Below are 18,949 nucleotides of genomic sequence, written 5' to 3'. Positions count from 1 at the left end.
CAACTTAGTTCATTTTATTTCATTTCCACGTGCCTCAGTTTCCCAGTGTCCTTACCTCTTTGATGTTGGAAGTTGACCAGTAGGCCAGGCCATCAGATTACAGTCTGGTCTGGAAGAGTGGAGGCTTGGCCTGGGTCATGGCCACTTCCCAGACTCTTCGGTCCCTTCGGGGCCTCCCTTTGTCTCCTTCTAGAAGGAAGCCATTGTTGACCAGCTTGTTACCTCTGGACGTATTTATGGATCCACATGGCCTGGGAGCAGGGAGCAGGTGACATGAAGCATGACAGCCACAGCTGAGAGGTATCAGAAAGGCCTGTGGCTTTAGTTTCAGGTCTGATGAAAGGAAAGGAAAAACAAAACAAAACAAAAACATAAGCCCAAACCCAGTAGGCTGCTTGCCAGCAGTCTGAAACATGGTTCAGGCCAAAGCCAATGTCGGCCAAGAGGGAAATTACAGGGCTGAAATGAGAGACAAGTCTGCAGAAACCTCCTAGGGTTGTGTTTGGCGTATGTTTGTTTGCCCACATGTGTGTTCGTGTGGACCTGTTTTTCAAAGCATGTGTCTCTTTTTTATTTATGTATTTAGCCCTGAAATGCTTTTTACAAAACAGTGTAGAAACTGCACTTTAAACTACTTTACCGCTGGATGATATTTGGGGCAATTCCATTTAGTTTAGTTAAAGCCAGCTGGTATTTACTGACACATGCCAGGCGCTATGCAAGGCACTGGGGATCTAAGGATGCAGATGTGCTGCCCTGTCCTGAAGGAGCTCAGTGTCTGCATAAGAAAAGAGACACATGCGAAAAGGAGGATCCCAGAGTACCTCTCCGGGGTGGGGGTGGGGGGATCATTTCAGCTGGGTGTAGCTGGGACCTAAAGGAGGGGAGGTCTTTGTTCTTGGCAGAGAGGGGGCCACCAAGGGTCCTCCCAGGCAGACAAAGGGGGAGACGGCCCTTGCAGGTAAAGAGAAGAGAGCTCATGGGGGCGAGGGTGAGGGGAATCTCATCTGAAGTTCAGAGATATGTGACTTGCCCCAGGTCACACAGCTGGAAAGCAGCAGCCTGAGGATTTGAACCCAGATCCCTCTGGTTGCTTCCCACCTCAGTCAAAACTCCTGAACACCAAAGCCCTATGACTTGGCAGGAAGACTGTATCTAGTGTCTTTCAGCCGTCCCCATCCCTAAGGACCAGCTGAGTCAAGTCTTACATCCCCAGTAAGGTTACTTTAATACCTTAATTGATTTTATAACTTAGAGTAAGTTAATACTATGATAAAACTGAGTTCTTGGAAAATATATGCCTCGGTATTGCTAGGTATCACTTAATAGAGCTATGCATTTCTCTCCAACAAGATAAACAGACGTATGCATTTATTTGTTATAAAATAATGATCTGTGTCATGACTGTGACTATGTAATGACTGTGCTCAACAAAGGAGACAGGAGCAACGAAACCATCTTTGAGGGCAGAGATGACTTTAAATTCCTTTTTATTTCCCAAGAAGGACTCAAGAAATACTTGCAGAGCTGGCTTGGCTTGGCTGTACTTTTTTTGTGGAGTGTATTAGTCAGATATTGCCACAATAGTGCTTGGTAACAAACCACTCAATGCTCAGTCACAACTACAAGGATTTTTTTCCTCACTTACGGGTTTGAGGGTTGGCTGGCTTTGGCTCAGACTTCAGGTTTGGTGGGGCTTCGGGTCAGGTTTGTGTCTACTCTGTCCCATTCTGGTGACTAGGCTGAAAAGGAGCCTGTGGTTTCTCTTCTCATAGTAATTGAGCAAGTGAGCAGACAAGAACATGAAACAGATAATGCCTCTTGAGGTCTCAACCCAGAACTGCCATGTTGTCCTTTCCAACCATATTCCTTGGCCCATGACAAGTCAGATGGTCAAGCCCAATATCACTGGACAGGGAAATATATCTGCCCATCCTACTGGGAGGCCCTACAAAGTCAAATGGCAAAGGGTATATTTCTAACATAAGGAGAGCATGAGGAATTGGAGAAAGGTGCTGGGCTTCAGAGGTAGACTTAATTCTTTTTTTTTTTTTTTAAAGATTTTATTTATTTATTTTTGAGAGAGAGAAAGAATGAGCAGGAGGGAGGGGCAGAGGGAGAAACAGACTCCTCATTGAGCAGGGAACCCAGTGCAGGACTTGATCCCAGGACCCTGGGATCATGACCTGAGCCGAAGGCAGATGCTTAACTGACTGAGCCACCCAAGTGTCCCAGAGGTAGACTTAATTTCAAATTTGAGTTACCATTTACCTGCTTTGGAGACTAGGGAAATCACTTAACCCCTCTGACTCTCTTTCCTTCTCATACTGAGTGCTTATAATATGCCAGTCACCAAGCTTAGCATTTTAGGAACACTGCTGTACATAAGGTAGGTAAGGTAAGTTTCCGATGAACTTCACCAAAGGAATAGCCAGCTGATGTGACTGGCTACCAACATCCAAGTTCCAAAGTTCATTGTTGGTTAAAAAAAGTAAGGGTTATTATTAGCAGTGATGGGAGGGCAACCACACTTCCCAGTCACATGTCTTCAGGAGGAAGGAACTGGAAGCCAAGCCTGGATGGTGTTGGTGGTGCAACATGTTTCGTGTGGAGGCAAATTTCGTAATTGCCATGGCTGTCAGGTGATGCTGAGACCTCTGCTCCCCAGATATCTTTTCATTCTGAGGCCAGGTGCTCTGACATCACTGGGGAAGGACCGCTGGAAGCTTTGCGCAAGACTTGATTCATGCGTCGTGGAAGATACCAGCAAGAGTAAATCTTGGATCAGACAGACCCGATTTGAATCAAGACTGAGCTTCTGACTGGCTGGGTGGCCTTGCCCCCAGCAATGCTGTTCCCTCTGCCTGCAGTACCCCTCTTTCTCAGAGCCAGTTTTCTGCCTCCCTGTCCCTTCATCCCGGAGGCCTTTACTGACGCTCTCCAGCCCTCTGCCCCCTCAACACGCTGGACACCCCCAAGCCCTATACCTGGGTTATCTTAATTGCTTGCTTGATTCCTCTCTGCCACTAGAATAAATACTCTGGGAAGGCAGGCCCTGGCCCTTGTTTCCCACTGAAATCCCACTTCCCACCATTGTGCCCGGAACACAGCAGGCCCTCTATGAACATTTCTTTATCTAATGAATTCAACAATAAATCACTAAAAACGGGCTATTGCTTTGTAATCATCATAATGGATTCATTATTGTCTGTGCTATGGAAGCCACGTGACTCTAAATCCTTGCTACTCAAAGTGTGGGCCTCGGACCTGCATGCTCTGAAAACTTGCAAGGAAAGCAGCATCTCCGTGCCGCCCCCGTCTCCTAACCTACTGGATCAGAAGCTGCATTGTAACTAGATCTCAGATGATTCATATACACACTAAAGTTTGAGAACCACCACTCTCTACAGCTTTAAGTGACTTCGAGAAATCCAATCTCACTGCACAGTCTTGCCTTGATGTATTCAAAGACCGCCACAGCCTCTAAAGCCAGTTGCACTGGTAGGAGCAGCTGATAGTTTGAAGTGGGTAGAACTTTGTTATGCTGTGCATTTTACAGATGAGGAAGCTGAGGCCCAGGGAGCTAGTGATGCCCCCACTGCCCCACAGCTAGTGAGCAGCAGAGCCTGATGCTTTGTCTTCCAGTCCAGGTTCAAGTTTAGAGCAGAGGAACTCTAGATGAGATGCCAAGTGCCTTGACTGCAAGGTCACATCTCATATTCTCCTGGTAAGTGGCGGAACTGGGGTCCAAACCCATTCTGGCTCATTCCCAAACTCTGAGATTCCTGCTTCCCCTAGACTGGCTCCAATGCCCTCTTACTAATAATGGAGGAAGCAACTTGCCCCAGGTTACATGGAGAATTAGAGGCTGTGCTACGCATAGTGTCTCTCCCTGAGACCATACCACCTGTCTGCTCTCTGCCATGCCATGGGAAGGGGCTTCCAGAGAAAGGTCTCAGGGCTGACAGCTGATCCCCAGGAGACCCGGGCTTCTTATGAAACTGAGTGAGCCACTTTGGGGGAGGCTTCTGGCCCCACTTGGAAGCACCGTTTCTGTGTTTCGTCTGGTCTGCCTCCAGGGGCAAGATGATGAAACGGAGGATCACTTTGGACAGCGACTGTCACTTGCATGCCAGTCTAGTCCCTGTGTTTTCCTTTTGCTGGGGGGGTGGTTCTTCGTAACTGGGTGGAAACCCATGAGACAGGCACTGGAGGGAAAGGGAGATTATCTACAACTCAAGCTGCAGAAAAGGAAGAGTCAAGGGGACAGGGATGGTTTCTGCCAAAAACCAGGTGGAGAACTCCCTACGTTCTCGAAGATCAGGTAATGACAGTCTTAGGAAGATTCTTAGAAAGCCTTAAGCAATTGCAGCCAGTAGCGGGCTGGGCCTGGGTTCCAATCTTGCTCTTTGCCTCTTTTCACTCAACAACATTATACCCGTCGTGTAACAGTAATGACACTGACTTAGGATTGTTGTGATCTTAAAATGAAATAGTGTGTTTCCTATGCCTGGTCCAGAGAAGACAAGCAGTAAATAAAAAGCAGTGTGTGTGTGTGTGTGTGTGTGTGTGTATGCGTATGTGTCCCCTTACCTCCTCATTTTCTTTTTTTTTAGAGGGGGGTGTGGGGAGGGGCAGAGGGAGAGAGAGAGAGAATCCCAAGTAGGCTCCCCACCCAGTATGGAGCCAGACTGAGGCTAGATCTTACAACCATTAGATCATGACCTGAGCGGAAATCAAGAGTCAGACCCTTAACCGACTGAACCACCCAGGCGCCCCTGCCTCTTTCTGACCTCCTCATTTTGTAGACAGAGGACTGAGAGCCAGAGACAGAAGTTGTGATGTGCACAGACACATGGGAGTTAATAACAGAGCCCAGAGTTGAACCCTTGTCTCCAGCCTCCCAGGCCAATGTTCTTTATCTCACATTATAATAATAAGGATGAAATTTGTTAACTAGATTCCTAACTTCTGAGCCATGGAAGCATAAAAAACAATTTTCAGAGAGCATACAGAGAATACACGAAAATAAAATCGCTCTTCAAGCATTCCAGCATCTAAGAAGACCATTTCTGTATGATCAGGGCATTGGACATGTGGTCGGACTTGATCCTTCTCACTCAGGGGACAGCTAGACTCAGCGGTGTCCTCACGCCGCCATCCCCTCCCAAGACTGAGGAGTCTCAGCAAGGTGTGAGCCAAGAGAAAGTCAAGGGCAGAACGCAGGCACTCTTGTATGGGCCCTGCAAACAGCTGGGGCCGGCTTTATCTATGAGATAAGGATTGTGAATGTACCTTATAAAGCACGAGTTAACCAGTAATTCTGTTCTTATTAAAAAGGAATATTTCCAGGGCGCCTGGGTGGCTCAGTTGGTTAAGCAACTGCCTTCGGCTCAGGTCATGATCCTGGAGTCCCGGGATCAAGTCCCGCATCGGGCTCCCTGCTCGGCAGGGAGTCTGCTTCTCCCTCTGACCCTCCCCCCTCTCATGTGCTCTCTCTCATTCTCTCTCTCTGAAATAAATAAATAAAATCTTTAAAAAAAAGGAATATTCCAGAAATGACTTTATCCCTTACCAGTCTCTGAGACCACATTAGAGGCTGAATCTTTTACAAAGACATTGATAATTTATATCACTAAATGATATAATGATGTAATTTGTTAAGCATGTCACTAAATTTACAGTTTGAGGAAATCAACACTCATAATTAAGATTCAGAGGTAGGGCCATAAAATCCTTCCTTGCCTTCTGAACCATCAAGGCAAGGCCCAAGCATGGCTCCTGTCAGCTCACTGACCTTTAGGTCTTTGTTCAGATGACACCTTCTCAGTGTGGCCTTCCTTGGTCACCCTAACTAAAATTGCAAACCTATCTCCATCATACTCTATCCCCATTCCGTCCTGATTTAGTGTTCATCTTCACACTTGATATCATGTAACACGCTACCATATCTTGCCTTGTTATTGCCTGTGTTCCCCTGCTATCTATTTAGCAATACTCCTATGCTCTAAATACTTTGCAAATACCAGCCTATTCGGTCCTCATAACAGCTATAAAGGCGGAGACTACTATTTGCCCCTCTGTACAGATGAGGAGACGGAGGTACAGAGAGGCGAGACAATGTGTCCACAGTCACACAGGTTGCCAGCAGTAGGAATAAGATGTGATCTCAGGTGTGTGGCTCCTGAGTCCTCACTTACACCCACCACACTGTTCTACCCATAAGGTGTGAATACACAAAGGCAGGGACTTGCCCATCTGATTCCCAGTGCCTAGAATAATGCCTGGCGCACCATGGCACCCAAGAATTACTTGTTGGATGAATGAATGATTAAATGGACTTATACTATTCCATTGAAAGCCCTTCATTCACAGACACTATGTGTAGATAGCCACCCTCCATGCACCAAACATCTGGAATCTAGGAAGGCAGTGGGGCGGGGGAAGGAGCATGGGCTTCTGGGTCAGGCAAGAAGGAGATCACAACCCTAACTCAGTCAGTCACAGGGATAATGTTAACTGAGCTGTGTGACCTTAACAAGTTCCCCTAACCTCTCTGAGCCTTGGTTGCTGCCTCTTTAAAAAGGAGAAAACAGTGGGCTCCTCATAGAGTTCCACGTTATAGTGAAAGTTTAGTGCAGACAAAGGGCCAGGCACAGAGCAGGTACTAAGGAAATATTAGTTCCCTCCTGCACTGGAAGGATGGAGAAAAGTGAAGTGAAACTCCATCTTCCTTTTGCTGAGCAAGCTTAGTTTTTGCGGAATGAGTATCTTAGGGTCAGGGGATGGGGAATGCAAAGAGGATCCGGAGATGGAAACATTTCACTTTTCCCTTCTATAGCAGTTAAGACTAGAACAACTGCAATCAGGTCAATAGCATATTTCATTTGATTTTCAGATAAAGCTGTATTGACGTCACTTTTTTTTTTTTCTTCTGTTACCTTATTAAATTTGGTTGTCTCTAACATAAAACACTGGCTCCTCAGAAGTGGTTTCCATCATATTATCGAGCAGTCAGGAGGATTTCGATCTATCTCCCACCAGAAAACAAAGTCTGCTTTAAATTAGAACAAAGTTGCGCATCTGAACAAGTTAGAACAAGTTTCCAATTCCTCCTAATTTGTAGGCTGAGCTTTTAAAACTCTAAATATTTGTCTTACTTTTAAGACTGTTTTCTTCAAGTCTTAGTCAGAGACTCTGCTGTGAAACCAGCTAAGAGTCCTGGGCTCAAGCTACTTTGGGTTGTGGTGCGTGGAGGTTGCTTCTGCTATCTGGGTTTGGCAAGTGCCTTGACCTCCGATTGCACTGGAAACTTCCAGAAACTGCTTTCAGACAGAGGTATCTCCTTCTGTGTGGGGAGGTTCAAGGTCCAAAAACCTCTGGCACGTGCTCTGTTCTCTTTCCCGGACTCTTCTGCTGCTCATGGCAGGAGCACTGCAGTGGCAGCCATGTTGAATTCCTTCTAAATCTCTGCACACGCTGTTCCCTCTTTTGGGAACACCCTTCCCTCACCTTCTCTGAACTCTGAGACCTACTGAAGCCTCAAGACCTGGAGTGGTTCTCCCTCTGGGAAAAGGGCTCCAAGGGGCCTGTGGTAGCCAGCCCTGTGGGTTCCCCCCCACCCCCCAGCAATTAGCCCCTTTCTTATCATCTTTAAATGTCTCATTTCTCACTGGGATCTCCTTCAGAGTAGGAGCAATGTTATTCATTTAAATATCTTCAGGTCCTGGCATGGGGCCTGCTCTCTAGCAAGAGGTTTAAAGAAAAGCACTGGAGTTTGAACGTTATGCTGACATGAACAGGGAGCTGGGTCCTTAACACAAAGAGCAAGCAGTAGGATGAGGGGCATATGGACTGCTCTTTAGAGGACCCCTCCGACCAGTCTGGTTCAGCCCCTATTATTTTGCACATGAAAAAGTAGAAGTTTGGGGACATTGCTGACACTGCACACATTGCTGGCAAAACCAAGGGCTCCTGGCTCTCAGTCCAGCACCCAGCTTCTGATATCAGGATGTCCCTCGTCCTCCTGAGGATGAGCTGCGGCAAAGACACAGCTGGTGCAGTGGGGAAACGCATCGAGGGAGAAGATACTGGGAGTGGACGAGCGTCACTGGATGTGGCCTGCCATCTTGGCAGCCGGCGGCCTGGAGCACTGAATGATGCCAATAGGTAGGAAGCCTCAGGAGGGCAATGGGGAAGAGCTCGGGGATGGAGACTTGGGTTCCCGTCCGGACCCACTGTGCTGAGTCAGCACAGGAACCAGGAACGAGTGTCACAGAGCCACCCCCCAATATCAAAGGCTTCTGGCTCCTCACATCTGGCCAGATGTTAAGAAAAAGGGACATTGCAAAAACTTTCTAGTCAGAGGAAGTGGTTTGAGTTTCCTGTTTGAAGGAGGATGCTTCATTTAAATAGAATTCAGTAGAACTAAGAGGAAGGAGGAAGTATCCTGAGCCTTCCGCCTGGAGCTTGAGTCTGTTTCTTGTACAGAAGAAGGATTCAGAAATGCCTCCCAGGGAACCAGAGGGAGGGTTCCACCAAAGAACCTCAGCCAGGGTAGGAGTGAATTTAACAGAACATGTTTCCACCTCTACCTGTTCTGTGCTAGGTGCTTACCTCGGCTAGTCCTTCTGACATTCTCCCCAGATTCTGGTGGAAATTCAGGTCCTCAGAGGGTACATGATTTGCCATGGAAGACAGCAATGCAGGGCTTGTGTTTGGATCTACTGCCCCAGACTGCTGGATCCAGGTGTGTTCCCAAAGCGGGCTGACGTTCCCCGAGCCCTTGGGGCCTCAGTCTAAGTAAGCTCCTGTTGTCTGTGAGCTGGCAGTTACCAGGCCTGTGCCCAGGACCTCCCCAAGGGCCAGGGGCTGAGCAGATGCTCAGAAATAATGGCTCCCCTGTGCCAGGATCTTTCTGCATATTAGCTCATTTCCTTCTCACGCCGTCCCAGTGATGAGGTCAGTTTTATCATCCCCGTGTTTGAGATGGGGAGACTGAGACTCGTGAAGGGAAATCATTTTCTCAGGAAATATTGTTTGATCACCTTTTAAAAATAAAGGTATTTCCTGAGTATGGTATAGGGAAGATGTTTTAGGATACTTCAGGACAAGAAATATCATATTTATTTGTATTTCTAAACCAAATAAATCTGGCTTGCCATCCCCGTTGCATTTGGCAGAAGGTTCCATCTCAGCTATACGAGGTGGAGGTTGACCCAAACCCTGGAGGCTTATAAGGGATGGAGTTTAGAGAAGAGTCTGTCTCTGGTCTTCAGCTCCAGAAAGTTCTAACCACAAGAGTGATGTTAATGAAGCTCAAGCTTCAGAGCCCCTTGCTTGCACAGCCCCCTCTGAGAGGGACCCTGGAATGTGCCCATAGCTCAGATATTATTATAAAATTTGCAGAAGTACGATTTTTTAAGTTCAGTCAGTGAAAATGCTGCTTCTTCCATTCCCCACCCCATCTCCTCCATCACGCTTCCCCTGTTGGGTAAGTTGGAGTGGTCATAGACATTTTATATTTGTAATTATTTTTCTTAAGGAAAGCTTCCCCCTCCCCAAATTGCATATGCTTCAAGCCCCACAAAACCTAGGTCTGTTCCTTCTGTTCTCTTTGCACGGCTCTTCCTGTTAAGTCTTATGGCTTTTTCTTTGACCCTTTCAGAGGTTCTGCCCCGTCCTGGGTGAGGGGTGCTATCCGGGAGTGGGATGCAGGTCCTCCTCTTTGCAGACCAGCAGCTGCCACAATTTATTTTGCCATCTCAGAGAACCCCTGCCAGAGCCAGGCCATTCTCCCTTTTCAACTTGAGTACCAGTGTTGGCCCACTCTTCCTGCTCCAGAGTGATTGATCCCTATTTAACTGGGGAAGTAGGGGGGAGAGGATGTATAAGGACTGCTCAGACCTTAAAATCAACAGCCAGCAGACACTTCTCCTCTTGTGGGCAAAGGCATTCCACGATATGTGAGCAAGCACATCAAAAACTAAATATATTTTTTTGCCTCCCTCTAGGGTGCATGGGTTAAAAGGGAGAGGGCTTCTGGAAGAAGTGGCATTTGAGCTAAGCTGTAAAGAACAGAAGCGTTTCTGCCGGGTGATGGGGTGGGGAGGCCGTGAGTGAAAGGGCTCCTGAAGCACGGATGCTTTTGCAAATGTGAAATCACAAGTCAAAGAACAGAGGAAAAGCCAGCCGGGAAAGAGCAGGCATGGTGGGTATGGTTGTTTTTATTCTCTTAGATGAAGTTCAAAGCAAAGGTCTCTGATCCCTTCTGAGGAGAAAACATCCAGGTTGTTTTCCTGCCCAGAGCAGAGTAAACAGGATGACTGGAACCTGTGGCGGCCTCCACCAGACACACAGACTGCTGCCTGGCTGGCCCAGGGACACAGGGCAATGTGGAATTGGCTGGAACTGGGAGCCGCCCTGGCCTCTGGACTTGGGACCCTGAGGAAACGCCTCTGTGAGGAACACCTGTCCCAGGCACTTGGAATCTACATCTCGGGTCAGAAAATACGCATAGCCTTTGACCCAACAATTCTGTTTCTGGGAATACAATGAGAAGAAATAGTTGCCAGTATGTGTGATGATACACATGCGAGGATGTTCCACGTAGTGTTGTTTATAATAGAGCAAAATCAGAAGCACCTTAAGTATCTAGCGATGGGGACAAGTTAGGAAACTTAATGTGCATCTGTATGATGGAAAGATATTAGCCATTAATAATCATGTCACAGGTATTGATGTGGAATATTCAGGATATTTGGCCAAATGGAAAAAAAAACCCAAACCCTCTAAAGCAGTAGATACTGTTTGCTCTCAGTTATGTAATATAAGTTGTGCTGACCCTTCCTGAACACGGACTCTGTGCCAGGCATGGCGCCAAGCATTTAAAATATATTAATGCATTTACTCATCAAACAGCTTATGAAGAAGATACTTTTATTATCTGTATGTTACACATAAGGCGACTGAGACACAGAGAGACACAGAGTGTTCAAGTAATTTGCCCAAGGTCACACAGTAGTAAGTGGCAGAACCTGAATGTGAACAAGGCAGTCTCCAGAGCCCATACATAAACCATTAAACTGGCCATGCTCTCTCTTTCTGTGTCTGTGAGCATTGGTGTAGTTTTCTCTCTTTCTCAGAGGACTTCCATGGAAATGGTAGCAGTGCTTTAGGTCCTCTCCTCCTAGAACAGGATACAGCAGTGATTTCTTGATGCAAGTGAATGTTGCAGCTAGGGCGTGCAGGCGCTGGGGGACATCTACACTCTGAACAGAGAGACCACACCATGTGCCTATTTGGATCCTGCACAGGCCAGACCTACCAACTCCCCAAGTTGCTGATTCAGCAAAGCGGGGATTCAGTGTCAGTTCTTTGCAGGCTCTGTTCTAGGTTCTGAGAATTCAGCAGTGAGCAAGACAAGGTCTGCAGAAAACTTCCATCCTAGCCGGAGAGGCAGAGAGGGGACCAGCAAATATTAAGAAAAGTATCAGCATTGCTGAGAACTTCAGTGAGGATGGTGTGACAGGGTGTGAACGTGGATTTAAGGGATTAAATGGTCAGGGAAGGTGACCTTTCAGAGGCGACATTTTGGCTAACATTTAAACAGCCTGAAGGAGCAAGGTATCTATCTATCTATCTATCTATCTATCTATCTATCTATCTATCTATCTATCATCTATCTATCTATCTAATCTTAGAGATAAAGCAAGTCCGGTAAAATGTTAACATTTGGGAAATCTGGGTGCAGGGTACGTTAAAATATTTTGCATAAGTGTTGCATCATTTCTGTAACTCAAAAAAAATAAAAGGCTGAAAATATTTTTAATATATTTATTTTAATATAACAGTGACTGCTCGACATATAAGGAAGCAGTCAAAGGGCTTGCTGAGGAATGACAGCAGCAGGGGAGGACCCCAGAGGGTAGGAAGATGCTGATGCCTTTGACTGAAGTGGGGCGAGGCTGAGGTTTGGGGAGCAAAAGCCAGCATTCTTTTTTCGGCACTGGGATGCCGGATAGTCACGGTTAATAAACTACCACACGTTCATCTTCTCATTGGGTCTCCCGCCGTCTGCCTGTGGGTTAGCTAGGATTGGGATGATGTTTCTTTTCCAAGAGTGGGAAAATGATTTTGCAAAGTCTCATGGTAAGCAAATAGCAGAGTTAGGGCCAAAGTCAGGTCTTCTGAATCCACTAAACACAATACTCCCAAGGTTTGAGTTGTAAGAGACACTGCACATATTATTTTCTGCTGCTTCTAAGATTGTATAGACATTGAACAGGCTGGCAAAAAAAAAAAAAAAAAAATCCATCCACAGAGTACTCATATGAACTCAATCTTAATAGCAATACTCTTTTTCAGAAACTGCTAAGGATCCCCAGTGGCCCATGAACCAGTTTAATCCCCAAGAATACAATGTTATGGGCTGCAACTCGACTTGTCTTGTTAAGCTATTATTCCATTTATTATTATTCTGAAGTAAAATCATTTGTCCCACACAAAGACAGTTAGGAGAATTTGCATCCAAAGGAGCCGATGCAAGAGAAAGGGCTTTGTGGTCTTCAACATGCTGCTTCGGACAAAGCTCTGGACTGAGGCTTGGGCCCCCCGTTCATTGTCTTCAAGCACACTGCCAAGCGTTCCCAGTGTCTTTGGTGCTCACACCGTGTGACTGACTCCACTTCTGCTAATTTGGAGACCAGTTTTAAATCAGAAGATCTAAGAAACAAAACAGAATGCAAGAGCTCAGAGAAACAAAGGTGACTTTATCACCAAAGTAGCACCTACCAAGGCCCTATGGCCTCATTTAATTCTTCCAACAATTTCTTGAGGCAGCTGATGGCTGGTTTTACAGAGGAGGAAACTAAGCCTGAATCACCAGCACTTTGAACCCATATTGTCTAACACCAAAATCCACACGCTTTCTACCTCACCATGTGGCCTGATTGACCCTCTCTGCTCCCAAAGACAAAAGCTAACGCCATCACAGGGTGTAAGAATGAGTTGCCTTGGAATCCAGGCTGTTTGCAGATCCTTACCACCCTAAATCAACGATCTGAGTTATTTCACTGGGATGGTATGCACGCTTGATTTATGTTGGCACAGAGCAAGCTATAAATTGTGCCCATGGACCCATTGAAGGCTTTTCTCACATTGAAGATGTTTATAGAAACAGGAAACATGGCCTCTGCATGAATATACTGGTCCTCTCTATGTCAACATCATCATAAATAGACGTATCCAGGATCTCTGCCTGGGCTGTTTTCCACAGATACTCAGCAAGCCCATGAGGTGGGTCATTATTACCAAGGAGGAGGAAAGAGGCCCTCCCTTGTGTCTAGAACTTATCCCGATGAGAGGCCCATTAAAAATTGCCCCACCTCCTGCCCCACCCTTTCTCTGTTGCTAGCAGCAAGGTCTTGTCCTTTCTGACGTCCCTCTCCTGTTTTTACAGCTTTGATCTGCAGGCTCCTGACCTAGGAACCTAAGAGTTGTAGAGCTGTTCTCTGCTCCTGGAAAAGTGGGTCCACCCTGTGGATTCAGTACTCTTCTACTCTCATTGCCCTTTCCAGTTTGCAGAGCTGTTCTGCCCTCTATCACAGTGGACTCTCATAAGGGTCATGGGATTGCTTTTAGTATTCCCATTTTGCAGATGAGGAGAATGAGGCACAGGAAGGGAAGGATCTGTTACTTGGCTTTGATTTCATCACAGTTTAGTATTAAACTTTGCCTTTTTTTAGGAACTTTATAGTGGTTGTAGGTTATTTCCACCATAGTCATCAATATCTGTATCCGTGAGAGGCCTGCCAGAAAACAGCCAGCACACTTATAAAGGGTTCACATTGAATAGCGTTTATAAAGACACTATTGCAGAGGTGTAGGCAGGGTTAGGGACTAGCCCCCAGGAAGTCACAACAGTGGGGAGACTTTAGCTCCTGTTACAAGCTGAACTGTGTCCCCCTTCCCAAAATTATATGTTGAAGGCCTAACCCCCAGTACTTCAGAATGTGACTGTATTTGGAGATGGGAGTCTTTAAAGAGGTACTTAAGTTAAAATGAGGTCATTTTGGTGGGCACTAATCCAATATGACTGGTGTTCTTACAAGAAGAGGAAATTTGGACACAGACTATGCAGAGGGAAGGCCATGTGAAGACAAGAAGAGAAGTCAATTATAAGCCAAGGAAAGAGACATCAAAAGAAACCAACGTGGTCAAAATCTTGATCTTGGACTTCTCACCTCCAGGACTGGGGGGAAAAATGTTTCTGTTGTTTAAGCCGCCTAGTCTGTTGTACTTTGCTATGGCAGCTCTCGCAAACTAATTCAGTGCCCTCTAAGCTTGAAAGAGGGAGAGGAGGAAAAAATAGCTCACCTCTCTCTCCTCCCAGCCTCTGATCTGCTGCTAGGGTTTCCCATGGGCTGAACCCTGCTGAAAACCTGGTAATATAATAGTATATGATCACATCAAGAGCCCTGGATAAGGGCTAAGTACATTCATTTAGTCAACGCATTTTTGCCAAATACCTACAATGGACCAGGAGCTAGTCTGAGTACTGTGGATCCAAAGATAAATGAGATACAGTCCCCTGCCCCCTAGGGGTTCTCAGTGCAGCATGGACGGCAGACCCTACTATGAGTTCTACTCTGTAAAACCCCACTTTACAATGCAGTCTACGATAGGCGCTTGCTGTTTGAGCATGGTGCTATGCAGCCCAGAGGAGGGGTCACTCAGTCAGCCAGGGAGGTGGGAACAGAAGCACAGAGGATGGACATTCTGGCAGGCCCTTGAAGGACACGTGACGTTTCACAGAGGGAGGAAAGGGTCGTGGTGGGCTGAAGGACATGCAAAGACCCAGAGAGGCAAAAAGAGGAGGACCTTCGTTAGAATCACTTCTTAACTGTGATGCATCACAATGCTAAGGACTACGTTTTGAGTACTTGTGGCCATATGCACAGGGTTCTAGAGTCTTGGGTTGAAGCTCCAGTGCTGGCATCTGCTCCCCGTGTGACCCTGAACAAGTCACTCAACCCTTCCAAGTTTCTGTTTTCTGTGCAGTCAATCAATCCACCAGGCCTGCTGGGTGCCTTGTCGGTTCCAAGCTCCGGGGCTATAAGGGTGCATGGTGCTGGCCTTAGGGACCTCTACTACAGCAAGGGGCAGACTCTATACTGAGCCCCCTTGTGCAGATGGAAAGGCTCCCAGTGCTGTGCCCAAAGTGCTCTGGAAATACACAGGTTAACACACTGCCCTGCACTCTACCCAGGGACGTGACAGGAGTCTGGAGAAGTAACAAGAGCATATGCTTATAAACTGCTACTAAGTTTGGGTGGCAGTTTTGTTATATAAGGGTTCTTAGTATTCTCGTTGCTCTCCCTAATCATCTCTACCTTCGTACCTTGGCTCACACCAGGTCTACCTCCATGCCTCTGACTATTTAAATCCTACCCATCCTTCAAAGTCAAGGTCCAGATCCACCTTGTCCAGGAATTCTGCCCAGAACACCTCAGGCCACAAAGGTCTATCGCCCTCCTCTCAACCCCGCCATGTCTATGGGCTCATTAGGCATTTATTCATTAGTAAAAGACAGTTCTGTGTTCTTCTAGAATTGGTGCCTGGTCCAGGGTTGTCTGGATCAGAGAATGCCAGGGCCAGATGGGACCTCAAAAGGCCACCATCAAGCCTCCAGTCTCACCCCTCCTAGCTGTCCATGTGGCAACTGGGGTGATCACTCACCGCACAGGCTGGAGCATGCTCCTCTCCTGCATAAAACCAGGTGACTCTACAGTTTATTGCCCAAGCAGTGATACTTTGGAGGGCGAAAGCAAATGCTATTATTTTAACGCTAGGACAACAGGCCTAAGCAGGGTGATACCAAGGCAACCAGGGCAGAAGGTCCCCGTGTAACCTGTCTACCACTCTGGTACTGCAGCCGGCCTGCAGTGTTCCAGCATCTACTGAACAACTTGTAATTAACCAAATGTCCCTTGCTGTTCTGACCCCTATGCTTTGCACATGCTGTTCCCTCTGCCTGAAATGCCATCCTCCTCACCCTGTCCATTTAATCCTCAAGTTTCCGGCCAAGGGGCGTCTCCTCTGTGAAGCCTCCCAATGCCCGGGATGGAGGGAATTGCTTCCAGCATCCTTTGCTCTGTCTCCTAGCACACAGCTCTAGTCACCTACGAGCCCACTGGCCTCTCTCCCTAGACTCTGAGCTCTCGGAAGTTACGTCTCAGGCACCTTTGTCTCCCCAGGCACTTGTCCAATGTCTGTGTGTGATGCTCAGTACGTGCTCAGCATGTATTAGTATTATTTTACAGATAAGATAGCTCATCTTTGAATTCATTGCTCTGTATTGCCACTTCATTCTTATCCTATTTCACTTTTGATGTGTAGGTTAGATATCCCGATGAAGGCAGACTTCTCAAACATATCCCATCATGAAGGTCGAGGTTTATCTCAGGGAAGCTGCTATTGCTCCACATTTTCCAGGAGCTTCAGATCCAGAACCCCAGCTTCAGGCTTCAGCTCCAGATTTTCCAGTAGCTTCAGACCCAGTAGCCTTCTGAGTCTCCAAGGGGGGTGAATCCTCATCCCATAGGGCTACGCACATTGTATAAAAATAGGCAAAAGTCTTTCAGAGACATGTGAAGAAGACGAGTGAAGGAAACACCAGGTGTTCCAGTCCATGCTTACTAAAGTAATGAGTACAAGAAAGGGAAGAATGACAGAAGGAAGAAAAAACTAGAATAATTTTTTTTATTTGGCTTTTAAACTAAACTGAAGTGGGACTTTACTGAAGGGAGTTAAGAGAGTAATAGATTCATAAGAGAAGGAAAAGGAACCAGCTTTTATTGAGTACTTATGTTGCATTTACTGAATGAGACCTTTGTTTATACTATTTCACTTTAATTTAAATGGAGCAGCACCCCACCGGGGCAGAAATTATCATCTGAATTTTACACTTGAGAAACTTAGGGCTCAGAGAAGTTAAAACATTTCCCCCAGGTCACACAGGTTTACACTGGGGGTTGAGGGGAGCCTCCTATCGAGACCAGACTTAAACCCAGGTCACGTGACTACCTCCCCTGCTTTTCCCCTGTATCAGTGAGAAGCCTGGTTTCCCAGCAGGACTTTTTAAAAGAGTCACACCCATTTGGAAGCATCTATTCTGAGTAATTTTGTTTTTAAAAATCAGTCTCCTTACTTCATAATCATAGCTTATAGATACCATATGGACCAGGCCATGCTTATTCATCCCAGAATCCCAAGAAATTATCACAGTGCCTGTCTCCATAGGGGTTGCTACTCAGTACATAGTCATTGAGTGTCTTAGATCGGGCCCCTTGGCTTTCTGTGGCCAATCACCCCAGCATGCCCACTTTTCTGAGCCTTTTGATCTTTTCTTTTCTTCTCTGTCCTGGTGTTTCCACTTCACTTAGGGTGGGCACTTCACGTGATCATCTGCAAGATCCCCACAGCCAACCTCCTGGCATATTGGGACTGTATCTCAGGATCCTTGTCGTGTGTTAAATCCTGTTTCTGGGCAGAGTGCTCATATGTCAATAAATGCTCTATTTTCCCACCGTCTATTGCCCCTGGATTCAGTCCCATGCACAGGCACCTAGCACCTGCCAATGCAGACGGGCTGGGCCCTGTGGCTCCTCTAGGATATAGCCCTTCCTAAAGGCCCAGCATGTCCATGGTGGGATTATGGGGTGGCTTGGTCCTAGTGTTTGGTCTGGTGGCCTGGAAGGGAAGTCCTGAAGCAGATGTGTGCTACCTTGTTGGGCCAAGTCCTCCGCTGTCATCTTCAAGCAGGGGGGAGATTGGTCCATAACTGGGAATATTGGGCCACTTCTGCAGCCCAGAAGATCTAGCACAGCTGGAGGGGCAGGGTCCCAGGTTCTCAAGTACATCAACCCACATATGCTCACCCCATATCTGAGGGTCCCACTCCTTCCTAAACAGGGCCCTGACCTTAGTCACAGCAGGGTGGAAAATGATACTTTCACTGAATCTCTGCTACCCTTTTAATTAAGTGCAGGCCCAGTCCTCAGATTTTCTGCTCTCCAGCTGCAGGAGAGGAGAATCTCTTGATATGCTGCCAAGGAGGCCCTCCCCTCTGACTTTCATAGTTTGTCTTAAATTAGTGATTAATCACTTCCAGCCTTTCATTGACTCTCTGCAATACATCAATCACACTCAGTTGAGCCATCTCTTTCCATAGTCTTAATAATGACTACTTTCCCCGCAAAGCTCTCGAACATCCCCCCAAGCACCAGCCAGTGCTTTCTTCTTACTGTGATCCCACCCCTGCTCACCAAGAGCAGAAATCCTCCCAATCTCAGGGCTTCAGCATGCCAGGAGCTCTCAGCACTCTCCCTGCCCCATGATGGGATCCAAAATCCCATACAGCGCCATGTTGCTACCAACAGTCTCAGGTTGGGTGCTCTGGGAAACAGACTCTGAGGCGGGGATTTTTATGCAGACAGTTTAGGAGTGCTTTTGGGAGTACCACTCATGAGGGAGTAAGCAAAGCAGGATCAGGTGGGGGAGAACTAGTTAGAAGGGGCAAGTGGGGTTTGGGCTGGGACTCTAGGTGGGATGGCCTTCTAAGCTGTCACAAATTGAGGGAAGGGGGCCAGGCTCTGAACCGTCCACATTAATCCTTTGATGAAAACAGGCCGTCAGAAAGCAGGCGTGGCTTTGCTTAAGGCAGCACCCTCCAAGTGGGCGATTCTTGGAGAGGAAGTCAGCTGTGAACTCTCAGTAGCCAACACTCCTGGCACCTGGGGAGATGCCCTTAAGGGGGCATCTGGGCAGTACACCACCACATCCACTACTCCGAATGAATGAATGAATGAATGAATGTTCTGTTTCTCTTTCTAACTAACTTGAAAATCCCTAGAAAAGAGGCTCTTCTATTCTGTGGCTTTTGCAGACC

This window comes from Mirounga angustirostris, unplaced genomic scaffold (assembly GCF_029215605.1).
Source record: "Mirounga angustirostris isolate CCGP_5_RB_7025 unplaced genomic scaffold, mMirAng1.0.hap1 SCAF_4, whole genome shotgun sequence".
Lineage (NCBI taxonomy): Eukaryota > Metazoa > Chordata > Mammalia > Carnivora > Phocidae > Mirounga > Mirounga angustirostris.
The sequence above is the reverse complement of the archived record's forward strand: the minus strand, read 5'-3'. Positions refer to the sequence as shown.